Source organism: Mustelus asterias, chromosome 13 (genome assembly GCF_964213995.1).
Source record: "Mustelus asterias chromosome 13, sMusAst1.hap1.1, whole genome shotgun sequence".
NCBI lineage: Eukaryota > Metazoa > Chordata > Chondrichthyes > Carcharhiniformes > Triakidae > Mustelus > Mustelus asterias.
Window position 1 is genome coordinate 55,313,303 of NC_135813.1, and position 8,855 is coordinate 55,322,157.

Sequence of the window (8,855 nt, forward strand, 5' to 3'; positions counted from 1 at the left end):
GGAGAGACTAGAACTTGAGAGCACAATCTCAGAGTGAAGGGACGCTCTTTTAAAACTGAGATAGGGAGGAATTTCTTCAGCCTGAGGGTGGTGAATCTGTGGAACTCATTGCCACAGAGGGCTGTGGAGGCCAGGTCATTGAGTGTCATTTAAGACAGAAATAGATAGGTTCCTGATTAATAAGGGGATCAACGGTTACGGGGAGAAGGCAGGACAATGGGGATGAGAATCATATCAGCCATGATTGAATGGTGGAACATACTCGATGGGCTGAATGGCCTAATTCTGCTCCTATGTCTTATGGACATAAGACTTGAGTAAACAAAACCTTGTCCTATGCTTGTTTAAACACTAACCTGTAATGTGAGCAGCCTGATGTAGACTGTGGGGTTATTTTGTAAGAGAACGGAAAGCTTGACTGTGTCAAAGAGAAGCTTGGAAAGTACTGCCCTAGTTAATCATCTAGCAAAAGCTTCTGCAATCTGTGCACTTCCTGCTGCAGCACCATGCGATGCTGGGTGGTATGTTGGTATTAGAGTCTGTTTGACTCCATTCTTACTCAGAAATATTTCAAACTCTTCTGACATAAACTGTAGACCCTGACACCGGCCTCTCTGACAACCCATAAATTCAGTAAGAGTTTTAACAACACCAGGTTAAAGTCCAACAGGTTTATTTGGTAGCAAATGCCATTAGCTTTCGGAGCGCTGCTCCTTCGTCAGATGGAGTGGTGCGAGCAGATATCCATTCCATCTGATGAAGGAGCAGCGCTCCGAAAGCTAATGACATTTGCTACCAAATAAACCTGTTGGACTTTAACCTGGTGTTGTTAAAACTCTTACTGTGTTCACCCCAGTCCAACGCCGGCATCTCCACATCATGACAACCCATAAATTGCCAGCCAACTTCTCAAACCCTCAATAGTTTTAGCACTTGTGGTATTCGTCATAGACTCAGCATTTATCTACTTGTTGTAGCTATCGAACCAAAACAGAATATTGTATCCCTTCCACTTCCAAGGAATCAGTATGTACTTGTTCCCATGCTTTCTCATGTTTACCCATAAAATGAAAAGAACTTTGGTTGTATTGTTTCTTACTCTGAGACACACTTAACAACCTTACACCAATTCTTCAATATCTATCTATCTTTGGATACTAAGAATAGTATTCTTGTTACTGCTGATTTTTATTCATCCAAGGGACATGGGCGTCGCTGGCTGGCCAGCATTTATTGCCATTTCAGTTGCCCTTGCTCGGATGGCAGTTGAGAGTCAACCACATTGCTGTGACTCTGGAGTCACATGTAGGCCAGATCAGGTAAGGACGGCAGATTTCCAGGACATTAGTGAACCAGATGGGTTTTTCCAACAATTGACAATGGTTTCATGGTCATCAGTAGATTCTTAATTCCATATTTTTTAAAATTGAATTCAAATTCCACCATCTGACATGGTGGGATTCGAATCCGGGTTCCCAGAACATTAGCTGAGTTTCTGGATTAATAGTGTGGTGATGATGCCACTAGGCCTTTGCCTCCCGATGGACTATCATATGGGCTATCCATGTGTGCTCTTGATAAAGTTTCTCTAACAATCTCTCTCTAATCTTCAGCCGAATAATGACTCTTAAACCCTGTAGGAGAAAGAGCTGATCTAGACTCAGTCCATTTCTGTGTGTGAAATAGTCCTGCTATTCCTCACACCCTTTAGGCTAGCTATCTTTCCTGAATTCTTTCCAGTTTATGTCAGAAGAGTTTGAAATATTTCTGAGTAAGAATGGAGTCACACAGACTCTAAGGCTGGGATTTTACCATCGCGTTGCGCCTGTTTTTGGGCGTGAAAATTTGGCAACGTCAAGCGTGAAGTGAGTAGCGTGATTTACACCCGCTTCTGCGCCAGTTTGCACTTTACCAAGGCCCGAAAATGGCTGCGATCAGGAACCCGCCCAAAACCAACGTGAATTCAATTTAAATAAATCTGCATATATTTCAATCCACTTAACGAGCTGCACACCCCACTTTACCACCATGTTCGCCCAACCCGGAATCGGTCTGGAACAGACATGCTCAATAAAGGTCTGATTCGGGCGCTCCATCAGTGAAGGTTAGTGAGGAGGTCAGTGCCTAGTGTCCGACGGCTCTGTGCTGCTCACGTGTGTTCTTTTGTGGTGGCCATGTTGCGTTTCGGGTCGGGAGGGCTCTGCGAGTGTGTGGGGTGGGGGGAGGGTGCGGTTGCTCAGCAGGGTGTCCAATGTCCAATTCGCAGCATGGACCCGAGTCTCAGCACTAACCTTGGGTCTGGATATGCTGCTGGGTCCTAGTGCATGCAGCACTCTTCCAGCTGAAGGATGTGCTCGAAGCCCTTTGAAATGGCAGTGCTGCGATCTCAGAACTTTGCAAGCAGCAGTGTCTGTGCTCACTACTGCATAAATTCTGGGTGGGTGTTACTGGGGGGAGGTGGGGGGGCTGTGTTGCTGGGGGGGGGCTGTGGGGGGGATCGGGGGGCTGTGTTGCTGGGGGGGGCCTGTGGGAGGGGGTGGGGGGCTGTGTTGCTGGGGGGCTGTGGGGGGAGGGGAATGGGTAGTGTGTGTTGCTGCTGGGACCTGTGTGAGGGGGAGGCTGTGTTGCTGGGGGGGTCTGTGGGGGTGAATGGGGGGGCTGTGTTGCTGGGGGGGGGGCGCTGTGGGTGGGGGATGGGGGGTTTGTGTTGCTGGTGGGGGCTGTGGGGGGAGGGGAATGGGCAGTGTGTGTTGCTGGGGGTGCCTGTGGGAGGGAAATGGGGGGTTGTGTTGCTGGGGGGGCTGTGGAAGGGGGATGGGGGCCTGTGGGGAGGGGGGAATGGGCAGTGTGTGTTGCTGGGGGTGCCTGTGGGAGGGAAATAGGGGGGTTGTGTTGCTGGGGGGGCTGTGGGAGGGGGAGGGGGATGGGGGGCTATGTTGCTGGGGGGCCTGTGAGGAGTGGGGAATGGGCAGTGTGTGTTGGTGGGCTAGGGGCATGCAGTGTTCCTTAAGTTCTCCATATGCTTCTTCCCTTCGCCAAATCCACCCCTTCAGGGTGATGAGATGGCTTTTGCGATGCATCCAATCGATCTCGCTGTTCTTTTGGTTGCTGCTGGAGCTGAGGAGGAGGAGCAGGAGGAAGAATTGTGGGCACAGGAGGCCCGGGCCTTACCACTTCTTGGAGGAGGAGGAGGACGTGGAGGCTGACCAGCCGGGCATTGCCCAGTAGGAGGAGGAGGAAGATGAGGAAGAGCACGCTGAGCAACACCACCCAGGCGCTGGAGGGCTGGCAGCTCAAATGAGGCATGCGAGGACAGCAGGGGAGGCCCTGATCACCAGTGGTTCAGTCCCGTGGGGGCCTGTGTCTGTGGATTCCATTTCCACCCCGCCAAAGTCCTATCTCCTGCAACATTGTCACACCAGAGTAGTGGGCCTGGGTACTCGGTGTTAGTGAGTTTTTTGGCAGGTAGGAGGGTGATGACTCGCTAAGCACCATTATGATGATCCCCTGGTGCAAACTAGTCTGACTCCTATCTGAGCTTCGCATGCACGCTGGCACCTGGCCCACGTCTGTGTAGTGGGTAAGGGATCTGAAACCCCCATACAGGGCCCTGAGGTGGAGGACGGAAGGGAATCGCTCATGGGGTATGAGAGACCAATGCCTTCCTTTTCTCAGTGACGCAGCATTGAGAGGCCTCCCCAACTGACATCAACATGAAGCATCCCTCCGGCGATCGTCAATACATTGATTACCATAAAAGTGTCTAATAAGTTCTAACATAAAAACGCATGAACAGAAAATATTAAGGGTGCTTAAAGATCTATCTAACTAGTGCAGCCCTTCACCCGTGCCATCTCAGTGCAACTACAACTTCCTAACCTTACGTGGCCTACCACTATGTCTCAGTGACTCCCCAGAATGTACATCGGAGGTGGAGGGGGCCAGCTGCCTACCTCACCTACCTCACCACGTGGCCTGTGATGCTCATGGTGGGCGTCCTCTGGAGGTCCTGGACCTTGAGGGCCCTGGCCTGCTTCCAGGTGTCTGGAATGTTTCCAACACACCCTTTTCATCCCGCTGCCCCTGAGATGCCCCAGGGTCGGGAAGGAGGGAGCCAGAAGGTGTAGCCACAGTCTCCTGGCTGGAAGACCCTGGCATGGGCTCGAGCCCTTCCTCCTCCCTTGGGGTTTCTGTGGTCCCCTGGGTCACTCCATGGGTACAGCGGTGCTTCTGCAGTGAGCTTCAGAAGTTCTGGCGTCACCTGGCCCTGCCAGTCCTGGAGGAGCACCTGCGTCCTACCCATGGTGCTCGAGCCCTCTGCAATGGCCACTTGAGTCGGGGGTCACCTGTCAATGGCCGCAGCAGGTGGCGTCTGAGACTGGGCCACGCTCTGCAGCCCCTCAGCCATGACCCTCTGTGACTGGGCAATGTGCTCAAGGGCTGCTGCCAGAACCCGCTGTGTCTCAGCTCTGTCCCACTGGGTCTCATGCAAGCTCTCAAGCCTCTCAGCCATGGGGCAGAACCTCGAGAATCCTGTTCAGTCCCTCAGCTTTGGCCTGCTGTGATGCAGCCGTGGCCCTCTGGGACTCCGTTGTGGCCTGCTGTGACTCGACCATCGCTTGGAGCCTGCACTCATGGTGAGGATCCCCTGCCCCAGGCTTTCCACTGCAGACGCCATCTTTGCAGTGTTGGCCTGGGAAGCACGCAAGACAGGCAGTAGCTGGTCCACCTGAAAGCTTTGGGATTCCTCCCAACAGCCTCATAGTCGATCCAGTGTGGCCGTCAGCCCCTCCTGCATTCCCTGGCTCTGTTGCTGCATCTCCAGCAGCTGAGGGAGAAGTGATCTCAGAGGCTCAGCGTGTAGCCTGGGGCCAGCTGAGTCCTCGCCTCCGGCAGACCCCCACATGCCAGAGGCCTCGGATATTCCCTCCTCCACCCGATGTACATTATCAGATGTGTCGTGCTCACCAGGGAGTGACCCAGAAGCCTCATCATTAACTGGATCCACCGACGTGTCAGTTTCTGGGATGGTGAGTTGTGAGGTGGCAGCTGACGCCAAAACGGTTCCCTCCCTCGGAGGTCCCTTTACCCATATCCTCCGAGGACTCATCCGAGCTGTCAGCCTCAGGATGGCCGGGAACTGCAGTAGGGGCCTCGAGTCCAGATGGTCCAGGCACGTCTGGATCTCTTTCTGCAACACAGGACACAAGGTTAAGTGCAAGGGAGGGAGAGGAATCTGGGATGCCAGAATGTGGCTTGATATTCCTCCATTGATCATAGAACAAAGCGCAAAAAAGATTACATCACACGGCCCCCCAAGCCTGTAGCGTCCAGGCTCCCATCTGAATTGTAACCCCCTACCCTTCTGGGGACCATATGCCTCTATTCCCATCCCATTCACATAGCTGTCCAAACGCCCCTTAAAATTCACTATCGTATCTGCTTTCTCAACCTCTCCCGGCAGTGAGTTCCAGGCACCCATCACCCTGTCTGTAAATAAACTTGCCTCGTACAACTCCTTTCAACCTTGCTCCTCGCACCTTAAATCCATGCTCCCTAATAATTGCCCCAAATTGAGTGGAGGATTGACAGGTGCTCACTTCTTGACTTCAGCCCAACCATGCTGTCGCTGACAGCTCGGATGTCCTCTTCTCTGAAGAGCTCCAGCGCCCACTCTTCAAAACGGGTGAGGACCCGGAGGTCAGGCTCACCCATCCTGTCTTTGCCCTCTCATGGGTGTTATGGTCAGTTTTCTCTTGTGGAGACAAAAGGAGCCATGAAAGATATGATGGCTTGGCTCCTGCAGAGTATCATGGGGTGGCCCTCAGAGGGCAAGCACAGTGATACTCTTGTGGGGGGAGGAAGGAGGTGCTTGGAGGTCAGGGGCTGGAAGCATGCAGGGTGCTGGGGGTGAGGGGGGGATCTGAGGGTAATTTGGAGGAAGGCGCTAGATGGGGTTAAGCACCCACCCTTGCTGCCTGGATGAGGTCATTGACCTTTTGTGGCACTGCTTCCTTGTTCTGGGGGCCAGTGCCCTGGCACTAACTGAGGTGGCAACTACCTCCCAGGCTGCTTTGCCATCACCTCCCCTGGGTCTGCGTCCTGCTGGGGGGGAAGAGGGTGTCCCAACTCATCTCTACAGCATCCAGCAGCCTGCTGAGGTCACCCTCTGTGAATCTGGGTGCTGGACTCTTGGACATTTTTCCTGCACTGTCTGCCTGCCTGTCCATTCTTGAGTTTTTAATGGAGATGCCCCTCATTAGAGCAGATCAGCTGCAGGCAGTTGGCAGAACATTCCAGCAAGTTCCATGCAGTTTGCTTATTAGAATTGAGGGGAAGGCAAGTGAGCACTTGCAGGTGTGCTGATGGAAGGGGGGTTGGGGGGGGTTGGGGGGGGTTGGGGGGGGGTCGGGGGTGGATCAGTGCCTCAATGATTGGGGACAGGGGAGAGAGGGGGAGGTGTCACACAGCCATCAGAATCCGGAGGAGATGGGGGTCTTGTGCAGGAGGGTCCAGGGTTGGCGGGGGGGAGGAGGAGGGGGAGGGGGTTCGCTCTGCCTGAGATCGGTGAAAGGGAAGGGGGAGGGGAGATCTCTCTGCCTGAGATCAGTAGGGGAGGGGGGAGGATAACTCTGCATGCGATTGGTGGGAGGAAGGGGGTGGCACTGATCGATCTGGGGGATGGGGGGTAAGAACTCAGTAATGTTGGGAGGGTGGCAATGTCCGTGGCATTTGCTACCAAATAAACCTGTTGGACTTTAACCTGGTGTTGTTAAAACTCTGTCCGTGGGGGCCAGGGGAAGACATTATCTGACCCGGGAGGGATGTGGCAGGCGAGCAGCATTATTTTCTTTGCGCAGTTGGAGGCTCCGATCGGAGCTGCAGGGTTTCGGGCACGTTAAGTCCCGCCCACAGGCTTCTGCAGCGCAATTCGGACTCGCTGATAATTTTGCAGACAAAGTGTGTAGGGGCGGCAGGGGGCTAAAACAGGCCCAAAAGATGGATTTGAAGCTCTCCCAGTTTCAAGTCCACCCAGCACTTAGACAAAAAATGGTAAAACAGCACCCTCATATCAACATACCACCCAGCATCGCATGGCGCTGCAGCAGGAAGTGCACAGATTGGGAAAAGGTCTTTCCAGAAGCTTTTGCGAGATGATTAACTAGGGCAGTACTTACCAAGCTTCTCTTTGACACAGTTAAATTTTCCGTTCTCTTACAAAATAACCCCACTGTCGACATCAGGCTGCTCACATTACAGGTTAGTGTTTAAACAAGTATAGGACAAAGTTTTGTTTACTCAAGCCTTATGTCCACAAGCCACTCTTTCCCAATCTTGTTAGTTTCTTCACTAACTTCTCTGGCAGACACTGGCATGTCATTTGCAAATGTAAAGTAAATCGCAAGTAACTCAATGGCTAAAAATCATAGAGCCCCTACAGTGCAGAAGGAGGCCATTCAGCCCATCGAGTCTGCACCGACCACAATCTCACCCAGGCCCTATTCCTGTCACCCTACATATTTACCCTGCTAATCCCCCTGACACTAAGGGGCAATTTAGCACCTAACCCGCACATCTTTGGACTGTGGGAAGAAACCAGAGCGCCCGGAGGAAACCCACGCAGACATAGGGAGAACGTGCAAACTCCACACAGACAGTCACCCACGGTGCTAAGTACTGTGCCACCATGCTGCCCCTAATGCTGAGATCTTGCAATATACTAAACATATCTGTTGTGCACACTTGCAGCAATATTGTTCACACTAGTACATATATACTTGCATCATAAGAACATAAGAAATAGCGGCAGCAATAGACAATTTGGTCTCTCAAGCCTACTTCCCAATTAAATAAGATTGCCACTGATCTGATTGTGGCCTTCACTTCACTTTCCTGCCTGCCTATACAATGTTGTTGACAATAGCACACACATGATTCATACTGGGTGGAATGTGGTTCACAGGAGCACAGCTCTAATTAATATTAGCTGTAGTAGGGTGACTGAGGGCTCTTGTCCCTGAGTAAGAGAATGGCGACTCCGCTAAATTCCTTTTGAAGGTCATTGCACCTGGAGAGGTGTGGGTCAAGTCTGTCTCCAGCCAGTGAGTGAGGATGGGATAGAAGGCCAGAGCAGTGTGGGGGCCAGGGCAAGGCAGACATTCACTCAGGTCTGGATGTGCCCACTATCTGTTCGTAAAAACTCAGCTGTCAGATTCGGCCTCCTCAGGTGGGCACACGGCTGACTCACCATGGTCTCAGTTTCAATCTACCCCTCATCTACCTTGGCTAATTCATCTAACCTACACATCTTAGGACACTAAGGGGCAATTTAACATGGCCAATTCATTGCCACTGAAGGCTGTGGAGACCAGGTCATTGAGTATATTTAAGACAGAGGTTCTTGATTTCTATGGGGATCAAAGATTACGGGGAAAGACGTGAGAATGAGGTTGAGAAACTTACCAGCCATGATTAAATGGTAGAGCAGACTTGATGGGCCAAATGGCCTACTTTTTGCTCCTATATTCAATGACTTATGGTCAATCCACATAACCTGCACATTTTTGGAGTGTGGGAGGAAAATGGAACACCCGGAGGAAACCCATGCAGACACGGGGAGAACATGCATACTCCACACAGACAGTTACTCAAGGCTGGCATTGAACCTGGGTCTTTGGAGCTGTGAGGCAGCAGGGCTAACCACTGTGCCACTGCGCCACCCTTAATGATCTATCCTCATGATCTTTTTGTGGCTGCACCTGTCTTGGCTTATCTGCTGCTCAGGCCCTCATTCATACTCTAACTCGACTATTCTAACACATTCCTGACCGACCTCCCACATTCGACCTTTCGCA